Source organism: Phasianus colchicus, chromosome 1 (assembly GCF_987193195.1).
Source record: "Phasianus colchicus chromosome 1, bPhaCol1.hap1.1, whole genome shotgun sequence".
Classification (NCBI taxonomy): Eukaryota; Metazoa; Chordata; class Aves; order Galliformes; family Phasianidae; genus Phasianus; species Phasianus colchicus.
In genome coordinates, this window is record NC_143436.1 from 96,060,177 (window position 1) to 96,075,627 (window position 15,451).

General features: G+C 37.7%; 1 long non-coding RNA gene across 1 annotated transcript; it reads right to left on the reverse strand.

Moving 5' to 3' along the window:
* Positions 1–382: 382 nt before the first annotated feature.
* Positions 383–15,189, reverse strand: LOC149919884 (uncharacterized). The gene is made up of 3 exons (XR_016463734.1): positions 15,127–15,189; positions 1,015–1,209; positions 383–879 (listed from the first exon to the last, which is right to left on the reverse strand). It is a non-coding gene; the product is annotated as an uncharacterized LOC149919884 (long non-coding RNA).
* Positions 15,190–15,451: the final 262 nt, after the last annotated feature.

Consider the following 15,451-nt stretch of genomic DNA (forward strand, 5'->3'; position numbering starts at 1 on the left):
TTCTGTCCTTATGATCACACTGATTTTAAATAAAAGTATTGGAAAACTGAACTGCTATTTGATGGCAGGCAGACAAACATCAATCACACAATGAAGCTCAAGAAGAATAAACATCGCTTTTCAAGAAAATTGTATTTTGACTACTAACTCCAGTACTCAGAAAAGAGAGTTCAGACTTTTGGCATAAATAACTAATAGTAAAGTTAAGTTTATGGCCAGGTCCTTTATTCACCTGTGATAAAGAAGAGAAAAATGATCACAAAGATACACAGATGTGACGCATACAAGGCAGGTTTGAAGCGAAAAACATTTTCTGTACTTGCTATGATGCTTTAAAATAATAATAATAAAAAAAAAAACAACTAACAAATGTTCCCAGTAATTAAGGTACAATTATATATATACTTTTTGAATCACTGCATCCCTTCTTAAGATTATGTGGAAGATTTTCTAGCCTCAACAGAAAGTACATATTTAGATAAAACTAAAATCAATAAACCCATAAATCAGAGCAAAGGACAACATTCTCTTTTTCCTTCTCTTACCTACTTTATAAGTCCAATAATATAAACAAAAATTGGAAGGTGGGTTACTATTTTCTGAATAGTTAGAAAATATACAAATTTTGTCTCTTTTTATATCAATGAATTATTACAACTGCAGCAACTAAAATCATTCAGAGTACTTAAGTCTTTCTTACTTGTACCACGCATAAAAGAAATTTGATTCTTATGCTGATGTTTCTTGTAATTATTCTGGTGTTAACAGCTCACTGAAATGCCTTCACACATTTCAAGGTTTTTCACTTTTCAAGGAAAAATGAAGCTACATTTGATCACTCTGTCTTGTGGTGGATACCTGCTAGGTGCTGAACACTTCCTGGAAAATTAAAGAAATGAATAAGGATGTTGCAGTAGAATTAGACAAGAACTGACATGTATGGGGGAGTCAGCGATAATTTATGCAGAAAAAAGTAACATTTTCAACTATTAACTGTAATACTAAGGCACTCACAGAATCAAAAGACTCCTAATAAACTGAGGTGTTCTGGTCATCATTTATCATTGGTAGGGACCTCAATCTTCAGTACCTTTTCTATGGATGGCAGTGAACACCAGGCTTTTGTAGTTGATTTCGTATATCTGTTCCATCTTCACCTTCTTTGAAGTCAGAATTATCTAATTCCTCTGTTAATTAAAATGCCAGCTTCTGTATTTGTAAAAAAAAAAGAATTGAATATTCAGTGCTTCAGCTTAGTGTTTATCTTTTTGACTCACTGATTTTATACACAGTTTTCCCTTCAATTTTCCTTTTTTTCCTTTAGATGCCTGCTGTGTATTTTTCCCCAAAATGCCAAAATAGTATCTGAGAAAGCTTTAAGATATACACTTTATTATAACAGTGAAATGTCTCTTTGACGTGCATGTAATTTTGAATTGACTTGTCTTAGTAGGATAATGCTGCATGAGGAATGGAGGTCAGATCAGATATATCACATCAAACTTGCAGGTTCCATAGAGAATGCTATAGCTCTGTCTGGCTTTCAGATGAAATTGTTCGTTAAGTGAATGCAAAACTAGAATGCCAAATGAAAAATGCTTCTTCAAGGATCTGCAGATTATGATCCTAATTTTTTGCATTAAAGATGAAGTATGAAGAGAAATTTCACTACATAAACTCCCAAGCTGCACTTCCTAATTCTTTAAAACTGTTGTTGTTTAGGTGTTTATCTAAGGTATTCTTTGATTCAGAAATCACTGATGAATCATTAACTTCACAAAGGTCTTTTTCATGCCTTCCAAAACATTAGAGTACTTAATCCCTAAAAAATTGCATGACCCTTGTTTTCACAGTTTTCAGAAATAACTACTGAACCTACTCCAGTGAATCGGAGTACTAATAAGAAAATCGAACAGAAGAATCAGTGTTACTGAATCAGGTTGAAAATGTTTTATCCATCACTCAAAAAGCTGTACCTCTCCGTCATTTCAGGTACTGGTACAGTATGCCAAGAATAACTCGCTGAGTCTTGTGATTCAGTGGAGGGTAAGCTCAGAGGTGTGTGGGGGTCCTACATGAGCTCAGGAAGAATACCCCGTCAAATTCTTTCAGGTTTAAAGGAGAAACTTTAAAGGCAAAAATTTAAAGATGCTTACATATTCCAAATGATTTGACATAGAGTAAATGAAAAAAGGACGACTAATTCAAAGTAAATATCATGCAAAAGTGTATAAATATAGCACCATAGAGTCTAATTTTGTAGCTGATCAGAAAAAAACAACTTCAGTACTTCAGTGTTTTAAATCATAAGAAACAATAGCAGATCAGCAGCTGATACTGGATAAAGATAATAGTCATAGGCTAACACTTAAGAGACTGCAATTGTATTTTGGCTCAGTCCAACTATGAATGAATGTTGTACGAGTGTTACAAAGAATTTATCTCTTGATATTTGTCTTACACATTCATTTAAATTAGCAACATCACTAAAGACTTTTGCATTAAAAACTAACAAGTTAGTGATACATAGCTAATGATCTGAGAGTGGGTCAGTGGTTTGATATTAGCATGTTATTAAGGTGGATGGAAAAACTCAAGTGTCTTAGAGCTTCTAAGAAAATCTGACAACTCAGAAGGGGGTGATCTAGGCAGGCATCAGTTCAGCAATGTACTGTTGCTTATGAAGTGATATAGCTACCAATCAGTCTAGTGGCAGAAAATGTGCTAAAAATCTTATGACTACATTTATTTCATTATATTCTAAATATTATATATATATATATATATAATGTTTATTATATTATACATATTATTATTATTATGAGATTTACTCAAATCTTCCAAATAAGTATAGAAGAATAGATTTAGAAAACGTTTATCATATAGTGTTAATTATACTTCAGTAGATCAATCAGTAAACTACATAGTTATACTATAATGTACATCATTAATTTTAAATGCTTATTATTATTATTATTTGCATTTGCACCTAAGATAATCTATCAAACCCAGGAGATGGCAAGGCTTTCTTTGTGAGGAGTTTGTATGCTATAGCATTGAGGAGCAGCAATGTAAACTTTAACTTAAACGTTAACAGGATTAGGAAAAAAACATAAGTAAATGCTGCCTGCGTGATCTTCCACACTCAATATCATGGTGAGAATTGACCAGTACATGGAGATGATTTCTCTGAATGTTTAAATATACGCTTTATGAAAGATGAAATGGATGAAAGTGATGTTATATCTTTTTAACAGATGTAACCAGCCACCAAGTATAGCTTCAGCCAAGAGTCCTTCAGAAAAGAGGCCTTGATCTAAAACAATTTTAAAATTAATAATGAAATATACTGAAGTGTCTTTTTTGATGAGAAGCAAAGCGATACTTTGCCATAAAAAACCTACAACATATTCACAACGTTTCTAGGACAATGACTCCCGCTGCTGAGTTTTCCATATGTGGAGAACATTTGTATATTTTCAGACTAAGAGAGTGTAAGAAGACAGCTTTATAAAAAGAATATAATGCTTCTCAGTAGGATGGTGCCACTTTGAGTGCAAACTGTAAGAACTCTGACCTCTAACATAATCTGCAAATTTCAATGTCATTGTCACTTAAACAGGGGATAAACATATAGAGGGCTTTTTAGATGGAAAGTCTCTTTGTGTTTAATCGGCTTGGAGGAAGACACTTTTCCCAGAAAAGCTTATCTAACACCTGTTGAGCTCCACTGAAAAATTACTATTGATCTGAATGAGAATGAGATTAGCCCCATACTGGGAAAAATGACATGTACATTTATATAGTAGTTAATGCAGCACAGCAATTAGTTCCTTATTTGATAAATTGATATACATTTTCAGCAATTAATCACTACCAATTAACTAGATAACTTTTTTTTTTTGTTTCTGAAGAGTTCTGTTTATCTAACATTTAAAAGAGATATTTTATCTATACGTATCACACACTGTCAGTCTTTCCTTAGTGAAATAATTCTACAGAGTGTTAATTTCCTTTATGTACCTTAAGGATTTAAATAATCATATTAAAAATTAAAAAAAAAGAAAAAAAAGAAAAGAAAAAGGAATTATAAGTCTCATTTAGAAAAGAAAGGATAAATTGGAGTATAAGGAGGTAAGGTTTTATACACATAATGAGGTCATCTCAAACAAATATCAGACATTGCAAAGGTGAGTAGAGGAAGTTGTTCTAATCACTTGAAGTATCTGAGTAGTAATGAATAGTTCAAAGTTAGCTGTATCTCCATACCTCCCTGTCAGACAGTTTACTTTGAATGCAATAAATATTACTGTACTATTTGAAAATTAACATGCTGAAGAGCATGCAATTGTTGCAGAGGTGTGTCTAACCTTCAGTAAGGATTGAAGTTAAATATTAGATGTAAAAGTAAACTCAAAAACTGTAGAAGGAAATAAGTCATCACTGAATCACTATGACCTGACCTTTTATTTTACTTTTTAAATTGTAGCATAATTTCAGCACTACATTAGGGCTTGTAGAGGAAGGCAGAAAAGACTGCCTGGATGTCTTCAAATCTGCTAAGTTTCTTATTATGGTAGACTTCAGTGGACATATGGGAACGGGGCCTACAGTCCTCTCTATGCACTGAACAGATACAGAGCAGATTGTGCTGATAGTAGTGATACCTACTTCATAATCTCACATACAAGCTGTGACCTGTCAATCAACAGTATGATGTTCCAACAATCAAACATAAAAATGCAGATTGGAAAAGCCCATATTAACTGCATTTTTATCACCTACTTGAGTGATGCAGTTCCTAATGATTGCTACAAAAAAATCGCTTGGTTTGCTCAAAACTCTTGACAACAGTCATATAACAGCTGGAATTTGAATGTCAGTAAGCAATCCAAAATATAAATCAAGAAAAATAAAGAATAAAAAATAAAGAATAAAAAATAAAGAATAAAAAATAAAGAATAAAAAATAAAGAATAAAAAATAAAGAATAAAAAATAAAGAATAAAAAATAAAGAATAAAAAATAAAGAATAAAAAATAAAGAATAAAAAATAAAGAATAAAAAATATAAAGAATAAAAAATATAAAGAATAAAAAATAAAGAATTGTGCACTCAAATCTGTTCCATGTTTTGTCTAAAGCTGAAACTGTCTTTCATGACATCAGTAATGAGGAAAATGGGTTCTGGTGCTGTCATTTGCTTCTTTCTTGAGTAAATTTTGGACTTCTGTCAAAAGGACAACAAAACTGAGTTGATAATAATGATAATGCCATACAACTTAAATCGAAAGAGAAGAGTTCTTTGCAGGAATTAACTCTTCATTGGCTAGACTCTGTTGCCAGCAAGCTGTTTTACATAAGCTTTGACATACAGTCTAATCAGATTGCCTAGGAGCAAAGATTAGTCATGAAATACTGATGCTGACAAATTGCATGTATGTGCTGAGGAAAGCCATGTGTGCTGCTCTTTGCTGAGCTTGTTGCTCAATATGGCACATGACAATGGCCATCAAGAACAGAGAAAAAACTTGCAAATCATTGGTTGTGAAATATGAAAAGGTATTGTACCTTTCACCATCGCCTGATTGTCAACACATCCCTTTCCAGAGGCATGTGAGATCTCGAGGTGTCTATTTTCACCTTAGATAAGCTGCCAAGTGTATACGAAATGAACAATGCAGTAGTGTCCATCAGGATAGCAAAGCACACAGATTAAAAGGCATCTTGTCTTTAACAGAACAAAGGACAAGAACTCCAGTGGGTGGTTCCCCCATCTTTTTCCTCACTATCCAGCATTTTCTTCTGGTTATATGTAGAATTAAATCAAATGAATAGATTATGTAGGATTTCTGATGAAAATGAACTTTAGCGAATACTTGGAAAAATACTTTCCTTAATTGCTAGGGTGCACTGCTTGTGAAATCTGCTATGTACATTGCCTCAACATGGCTGTACATCTTTCAACAAATCACTACAGGAAGCCATGTCTGTACCAGTAAAACACAACTATTACCTGTCTTTAAGGGCATGCAGTGAGATGCAGACTGCAGCTTGGTAGCTCAATTCTCTTCTAAAATAGGGTTGTCTCTTGTATACTGTCTATTCAGACCCTAAACATGGCTCCTCTCCAGGGTTTATCTGTGTATGCTCAAGATTAGCGCTGGAATGCAGCTGTACAACTTTGTTTCACAGTACTGCAAGAGCAAGCTGTGCCACCCACCCACACTTCTCTCTTCTCCTGGGGCTGTACTGAAGTTCAGGTGCTCAACCTTGGGCTCTTCCAGAGCTACAAAGCATCCTGACATCTCACCTTGACCTGAAATCTGCCTTGTTAATGTAGCCTTGCTCAGCAATTAGAGAGCTGTTGTCTGATTCTGGCTACTGGTACCAAACTTGCTCTTCTCCTCATAACTGGGCAATCACAACATTGCCGATCCCTGTCTTGTGCCTGCATTGCTATCATGTTAGCCTGCTGGCTAGCCTTCCTCTTTGGAGCAGCCTAGGAATGGCAGGTACAGTTAAATTACAGCCCTTACTTGTGTGGTTTTTCTGAGTTCTATGAGGACTGCCCTGAAAGTAATGCCTCCTATTTTATTAGGTTGGCCCATGAAGTCACAGGAAGGTGTTGGTGGTATGACAATAGAAGCTGAACCTTCCCAACCAAGATTCCATTACATTTTGTTGGTGTGTGACAGACAAGAGCTAAAGGGCGATCTGACAAAATGGTATCTGACATGGAAGTGCATATGGAGCAAAGGGCTGTCACTGAATTCCTCCATGAGGGAAAAAATGGCATCCACTGACATTCCCTGATGCTTGCTAAGCATTTCTGGAAATCAAACAGTGGATGTGAGCACATTGAGGCAGTGAGCAGTGTGTTTCAGCAGTAGTAGCAGTGACAGATGGCCATGGAAATTTTTACAAGCACAGCTTGCAGCCTCTTGTGCATTATTAGTGAATATACAAAGGTAATACTGATGTCTATATTGAAAAATGTTTTGTAGCTGAGTTTGCTACTGTCAAGTAGTGTTATTGTGCTCTTTGTATCTGTCATAATATCCATAGAAATATATATATAAGGCATTACTTTTGGAGTGACCTACATACGTTGCAGTTTAAAAAAATATCAAAATATCAAAATATTTCCCGCAATAAATATCATGCCAACAGGTAATTTTCTTAGCAATATGCTATAAAATAATAATCAGATTTCAGCATAGATTTTCTAGCTGAATGTTATCTGAAAAATGTCCTCTCTTTATTTTGCATATAGAAATCAGAATGAATAAAAAATTGACAGTTCTCTTTCCCAACTATGTAAAATATAACCCATATTTTTTTCTAGCTGATATTAACACTGTTGCTTTAAGATGTGAAAGGTGAAGATAGGGAGGTTTTATACATAATTTAAAAACTTTTCTGTCTTCAGTGAATAGTTTCTCTCACCAGAAGATAAACAGTCCTTTCCAGTACATTTGTGTATCCAGAAGAGCTCAGTTTTGTAATATTTTTATCAATTTATACACCATGTCACTATGTTTCTACTGAAGACCTGGAGGCATTTGTTCATTGCTTTACACTGTTTAATATATTTCTTAACCTAATTTAAAGAAAATATCATTATTGATAAAATCTGTGGGTGACAAAGATAAGAGAAATATTACACACTACAAAGTTTTTTTTTTTTTTTTTTTAAACAACAGTAAAATGGTTGCGAATGAGCAATATACTTTTCAGATTGACTGAATGTGAAATCATACCATTAAGAAAAAATGTAGGCATACTGGAAGGATAAAAATTTTGCAAAAGATTTGGATAATTAGTTAAACACAAATTTCCAGTGCAACTCTAGGTGTTCCCAGTTCTTTATATGTATTCTGAAAGAGAGGCCAAATTGCATAAAGGCCATCTTGATTTTTTTTTTTTTTTTTTTTTTAGTACTAAAGTAATAGCTACAGGCATGCTATGTTAATTTCTCATTTATTTCAATTAAAAAAAAAAAAAACAACTATGTGAGAAGCCTAACAAAGAGCTAAGAATGATTTAGGAAAAGGAAGTTATATCTTAAAATGAAAGATTAAAAAACGACAATTTATATATTTTATGAAATAGAAGGTAAAAATCAATTTTGTTAAATAATTTATTAATTGAAAATAAAAGGTTTTTAAGATTCATAGGACACCCTGGGAATGTGTTCCACTGAAAATGAGATATCTGCTTTAATTACTCAAACTTGGTCATATCTTATGTGCTTTCTTTGTTCTTTCCTAAGCTTTCAGAAACACTGCTGCTACAAGCAGACTACCTATGCAAGCAAACTAAAAAGTGCCAGAGAACCTTACTGAACAATGGTATCTCAGCTAACTGAGGTATTTGTAACGTGCTCCTAGCACGGTTTTTGTCCAGTTCATCCAGAACGTTTCTGAATGATCTCAAGACAGAGTTCCTGAATCAACCTGGATCAAGAAATGTTCTCATAAGACACTTTTGGGTGTAGCCAGAATGTTCTGGAGGATGAGAGTTTTTTTTAAAGTGCAGCTGGCTCTATCCCATCCTCATTGGCTTTAATGCCAGAGAACGGTGTCAAAGATATTTAAATTACTAATTAATAAATGTAGATGTATTGTCCGTGTCTCAGGCCTGAAATCTTTGACCTGTTACTTTACCAGCGTAGAAGAATTAAAGAAGGGTAATATTTTTAATGTCCTCTTCAGCTCAACTTCTCAGGTTTGACACACTTCCATTGTAAATATACCATTAATGCAACTGGGCATTAATTGAAAACTGACATCAGCCAGTACATTTTTTAAGTACTAGACTTAGTAACTAGAATTATTCATAGAATCAAGGAGTACTGCATCCAGACCTGGGGCTCCCAGCACAAGAAAGATGCAGAGCTCTTGGAACATGGAACTGGTCCAGAGGAGGGCCACTAAGATGATCAGAGGGCTGGAGCACCTGTCCTATGAAGAACCATGGAGTGAACTGAGGTAGTTTAGCATGGAGAGCAGAAGAGTACAGGGAAACTTCACTGTGGTCAGTACTTGAAGGGAGGATATAAGCAGGAGGGGGAAATGACTGTTTACATTGGTTGATAGGGATAGAACAAGGAAGTTTTAAACTAAGATGGGTGGTTTAGTTTAGATATTAGAAGGAACTTTTTCACTCTAAGAGATTGTGGATGTTCCATCCCTGGAAGTATTCAAGGCAAGGCTGGATGTGGCTCTGGACAGCCTGATCTAGTGGTTTACCCCCCCACAGCAGGGGGGGGAAACTAGATGATCTTTAAGGTACTTTTCAACCCAGGCCATTCTGATTCTATGATTCTACAATGATTCTATGAATCACAGAATGGCTTAGGTTGGAAGAGATCTTAAAGATTATTCAGCTCTAGCTCCAGACCATGGGCAAGGCTGCCACCCATTAGATCAGACTGCTCACTGGCTGTCATGGTTTTGTGATTTTTGGTTTTCGGTATTCCACATCATACCATCATGTGGGGCACTGGGAGTTTAACTGTTAATGCTCAAGTTCTGGGTACCTGCCCAGAAGAGAAGAACTACTACATCCCCCAGGGGACTTTGCAGTCACACAGAGAGTCTTGAGATATAACTCCTGGCAAGGTCACCTGATGAGCTCTTCTTCACCTGCTTTTCATTGGCTCTCCTCCCTTTTCTCCCAGCTGCTCAATCGGACTGCGCATCTCACCTCAGCGTTGTGGTGAGGCCTATCCACCTTTCAGACATTCTCTCTCTCATTATATTCAATTTATTAGCTTCAATTTTAATTATATTGTATTATAGTGTGTTATCTTGCATTCCAATAATATGTTTAGTAAATTAGTTTGTTTCTCCTCAGATCATTGCCGCTGTTTCTAATTATTCTGGGGTCCCCTGTTCCCTTTTTCCGGAGGCGCAGATCTGCAGATCCCTCTGCCCCACTAGTCACGGAACTGGGCTGAACCAGCCTGTAAACTGTTTACACTGGCCTTGAACATCTACAGCAATGGGACATTCACAACTTCTCTGGGCATCCTGTTCCACTGTCTCACTGCTCTCTGAATAAAGAATTTTTTCCTAACATCTAATGTAATTTTTCTCCCTTTTAATTTAAAGACATTTCCCCTTGATAGCTATCGCTATCAGGCCATGTGAAAAGCTGGTCCCCCTCCTTCTTGTAAGCTTCCTTCAAGTACTGGAAGGCCATAATGAAGTCTCCCCAGAGCCTTCTCTTCTTCAAGCTAAACAAGACCAGTTCCCTCAACATTTCTTCATAGGAGAGGTGCTCCAGCTCTCTAATCATCTTAGTGGCGCTAATTATTATTCATTTACATCATAAATATTTAACACAGTGTCTTAAAACTGTGGGTGAGTCAATTCATACTCCAGGCATTTTAGAGATACAAGCAATTTAGAATTCCAGAATATGTTTGATTTATTTTACCAGACTTGGGACTAGATTAAAAAACTTTTAGGAGTAGCTCTTTTGACAGTAATGCAGAGATGCATATAATGCAGAGAACCAACAATCCCAGAATACAAATGTGACCTGTTTTTTTCAGTTTTGAAAAATTCAACATATTAAATCCAATCTTATTTTAGGAGTCATTCAGATCTTTAATATAGAGCAGGATATATATTCCAAGTTCTTGGTCCAGTAAAATAAAGTTCTGAGTCTGACATCACTGCTCTCTGTACTGCTCTGCCAGGTCACAGCCTGAACCAGTGGGTGAGCACATGTGTACCTGGAGTGGGGAGCCTGAATCTGCCCTTCATCTCCCCCCCCTCTCAGTATGCATACCAAGCATGCATGGTTTGCCACCGCCACCCCCCTCCCCCAATGCCCCCTTCCAGGGCACCAGAGTTCAAACCAAAGAAGGCTGAGTTCCTCAGCTCACTTTTCTCTGAGCTGTTGCTCAGAGAATGTTGAATTTTTCAAAGAACTGAAAAGACAGGTCACATTCATATTCCGTGATTGTTGGTTCTCTGCATTATATGCATCTCTGCATCCTCTTTCTTTGGTATCTTGTTCTATAGCACCTGTATCTCAAAGGCTTCGTCACCACCTTTGTTTGCTTTACCTGCTCCCATAACATGAATCTGATACTGTTAATACCCTGCTGTTAATTTTGGGAAATTTAGACAGACTTGTATTTTTCCTGAATAGACAAATAGAGTAAACTGTGTATTCTTAACTCATCTGTGAGGCATATTGCTCAACATCAAACACAATGTTTTAGCTTAGGTCCTAATTAACTGAGCACCTGATTTTAGACGTCCTTTCCTTAATGGGACAGAACTGCAGCCACCAGAAGAATGCCATAAGAAAAAGTCATTCAGTACTTTCTGCTAGAAGTACTATATTGTCTTTGTATAATATGTATTTTCATTTATCACAGCAATGAAAACAACAGTGTTTTAGATAGAAACTCTTCCATAATTTAATGAAATTATCTGGGGTATTTGTCTCAAGCAGTCACAAATTGAGGGACAAGAATGATAAGGTAACAATCATTTAATTGTGCTACAATAAATTCTTCAGCTACAAAATGTAAAAAAAGGTGATACTTAAACTGAAATACTGGAACTTGTGTAAAAGCTATGGAATGTAGTAAAAGCATAGAACTACATAAACCACTCTTGAGTGGTTCTCTGTGTGCTAAGCAGATCAGGCTGACACCATTATGTATTCTTTTTGAACAGAAAAACTCATGGTTTCTGTTCATTACTTTACCATACTTGATTAATCTGGGCTTTCATCTCCCATGGGATTATTATGATGACTAATATTAATATATAATAAATTATGTATGCTTACACCACACAAGTGGATTTGATAATCAAAATACATGTTGATATTTCATCAACACTTGTACAGATCATTCTTCTGAAATTTGTGAGATCGAAATAAAATATTTCAGTACTCCTTCAAATGTCAAAATTTGCTGTTTTCCCAAAAGATCCTGTTTGGTTTTAATAAACATTTAATAGCAGCTTGTATTCCTAGTAGAAAGCTTTATATTAAAAAGAAAATACTTAATTAAAATACTTAGATTAGCTTCTTCAGTTGTAGTTTGGTAGTTATTCATTCAGCTTTTCTTTGATGTTATTGGGCACATTTGACTGAAGATATTGTATTCAAGCTGAAAGAGTAAAATGCATGTCATAACATGTTTGCTTTATCATTGTTAGTAGTGCAAAAAAATCTATTTTCCTCTCAGTGAAAGTAGTAGTGGGGGTTAAAAAAAAGAAAAGTGACTTTGCATTAGGGGGTGAATCATGGCTGTGATGTTGTGATAATATAGGCCCTACTCATTCTGCTACAAGAAACAACCCTTGTTTCTTCACACATTTTGGGAGCAAGCAGATTTGATACTATGCTGCTGCCTGATGAAACAGGCTGTGTATTAGGAAGATCTGCCCAGCTATTATCCAGAGAAGTTAAGCATTGGTACCCTAGAGCTCTCCTTGTGAGACAGCAAGTACAATTGATCAGGAGAAGCTGCTGCTATCAGGACAACATCATGCAGGTGGATGCCCTGCCCTTCCTGCCTGACCAGCTTGTACTTAGTTAGCCCTTGTGAGGCAAGCCAGGCCCTTTTCATTGTCCCCAAATGAGGGCCATGAAAATGGGGCAGGGTCTGCAGGGTAAGGTGCATGAGGAGCAGCTGAGATCCCCTGAGTGGCTCAGCCCAGAACAGAGGAGCTGAGGGGGGGCCTTATGGCAGCTACAGCCCCTCATGAGGAGAGTGGAGGGGCAGTGCTGAACTCTGCTTCTGTGACAGCAACAGGAGCTGAGGGAAAGGCATGGAACTTGTCAGGGAAGGGGTCAGCTGGGTGTTAGGGACAGCTGGGTGGGCCCTGGAGCAGGCTGCTCAGGACAATGATCATGGCTCCCAAGTTGCCAAAGTTCAAGGAGTACTTGGGAACTGCTCTCAAACACTGGGTTTGAATTTTGAGTGGTCCTATGTGGAACTAGGAGATGGACTTGATAATTCTTGTGGTTCCAGAGAAGCATGTGCCTCAGCCATGCCAGCACCACCACATCCATGTCTTTAGACAATCATAGAATCAAGGAATCATTAAGGTTGGGAAAAGCCTCCAAGGTCATCCAGTTCAACCATCCACCTACCACGAATATTTCCCCACTATACCATCTCCCTTAGTACAACATCTAAATGTTCCTTGAACACCTGCAGGTGACTCCACCTGCCCAGGCAGCCTGTACCATTTCCTGATCACTCTTTCAAAAAAAAAAAAAAAGTTTTTCCTAAACCAACCTGAGCCTACTCTGGTGCAACTTGAGGCCATCCCCTCTAGTCCTATCCCTAGTTACATGGGAGAAGAGGCCAACTCCCACCTCACCACAATCTCTTTTCAGGCAGGTGTAGAGAGTGCTGAGGTCTCCCCTGAACCACCTCTTCTCCAGAAATAATACCAGTTCCCTTAGCCACTCCTTATAAGACTTGTGTTTTAGTTCTCTCAGTTGCTTTGTTATCCTTCTCTGAACACACTCCAGGGTCTCAATGTCTTTCTTGTAGTGAGAGGCCCAAAACTGAACACGATAATCAAGATGTAGTGGTCTCACCAGAGCTGAGCACAGGGGGATGATCAGCTCCCTGCTTGTGCTGGCTACACTATTTCTGATACAAGTGAGGATACCATTGGCCTTCCTGGCTAACAGGGCACACTGCTGGTTCATGTTCAGCTGAGTGTCAAACAACACTTGCAGGTTCTTTTCCTCTGCGCAATCTTCCAATCACTCTACCCCAAGCCTGTAGCATTGCCTGGGGCTATTGTGGCTAAAGTGCAAGACCCAGCACTTGATCTTGTTGAACTTCATCCCACTAGCCTCAGCTCAACTATTGACTCTATTCAGATCCCTTTATGGAGCCTTCTGACCCCCAGGCAGGATCAGCACTTCCTCCCAGCTTGGTCTCATGTGCAAACTTACTGAGGGTACACTTAATCCCCTCATCCAGATCATTCATAATGGACCCCAACATCAAACCTTAGGGAATGCAACTCATGACCAGTTACTAACTGAAATTAACTCCGTTCACCACCACTGTCTGGACCCCATCCTGCAGCTAGCTCTTTATCCAGCAAAGAATGTATCTGTCCAAGCCACGGGCTGCCAGCTTCTCTAGGAGAATACTGTGAGAGACAGTGTCAAAGGCTTAAGTCTGGGTAGACTATAACAACAGCCTTTCCTACATTCACTATGCTGGTCAATAGGTTATAGAAGGAGATCAGATTGGTGAAGCAGGACCTGGTTTTTGTGAACCCATGCCGGCTGGGCCTAATATCCTGGCTGTGTCACACAGCATACGATCTCCTTCAAGACTATCTGATCCATAACTTTATCTGAGAATCAAAATCAGGCTGACAGATCTACCTGACAATGCTTCTTGTGAACAGGAATCACACTGGCAAGCATCAAGTCCTGTGGAATCTTTACGGTTGACCAGAAACACTGACTGGTGGTGGAAAGAGGCCTGACAATCACATCTAGCAGCTCCCTCAGCAACATGGAGTAGATCCTATCTGGCTCCATGGACTTGTGACAACCTAGATGGAGTCTCTAACAGTCTCTAACTGTTTCAACTTGAATCATGAGGAAGTTTATTCTGGACACTGGTAGGGTTAATCCCTTGGGAGCCTCTGCTGAAGAGTAAAGAAGTCCAGGAAGACTGGACACTCCTCAAGAAAGAAGCCTGTCTCTGAGTGCTGTAAGATAAGCCAGAGGAGAAGAAGACCAGTGTAAATGAACAGGGAACTTCTCCTGAGGTTCCAAGAAAAGAGTGTCTACCACCTGTAGAAAAAGAGATGGGCAACTCAGGGAGAGCATAAGGAAGTTGTTACAATATGCATGGAGAAAGTTAGAAAGGCAAAAATCCAACTTGAACTCAAGCTGGTCACTGTAGTGAAAAACAATAACAATATATTTGCAAATGTATTGCCAGTAAGAGGAGAATGTATAATAAAAGAATATTAAGATAGTGTATGATCAAGGAATATAGTATAATCAAATAATTAAGATGTTATAATAATGAAATAAACAAGAGAGTTAGTAAACAAGAAAGTTAGGCAAAGCAAGACAAAGAAAACAGATAGGACACTTACCTGTATTGTGGGCTTGCTCAGGAAACTCTAGTGGAGTAGATCTTCAGAAGAGAGATCCTTCCCCCCTGTAGTCAGCTCTTAAATGGGTCTAGGAGAGGTGGAGCCAGGCTCCACCCCTTCCTGCAGCACAGGTGAATTGCTTTCATCTGTGCTCCAAGGGCTGACTCATTGCTCACCTCAGGTGATTATCAGGAGGTTATCAGGAGTAGTCAGCATGGGTTCACCAGGGGGAGGTTGTGCTTGATCAACCTGGTAGCCTTCTATGGTGTTGTCACTGGCTGGGTGGATGGGGGGAGAGCAGTGGATGTAGTCTACCTTGATTTCA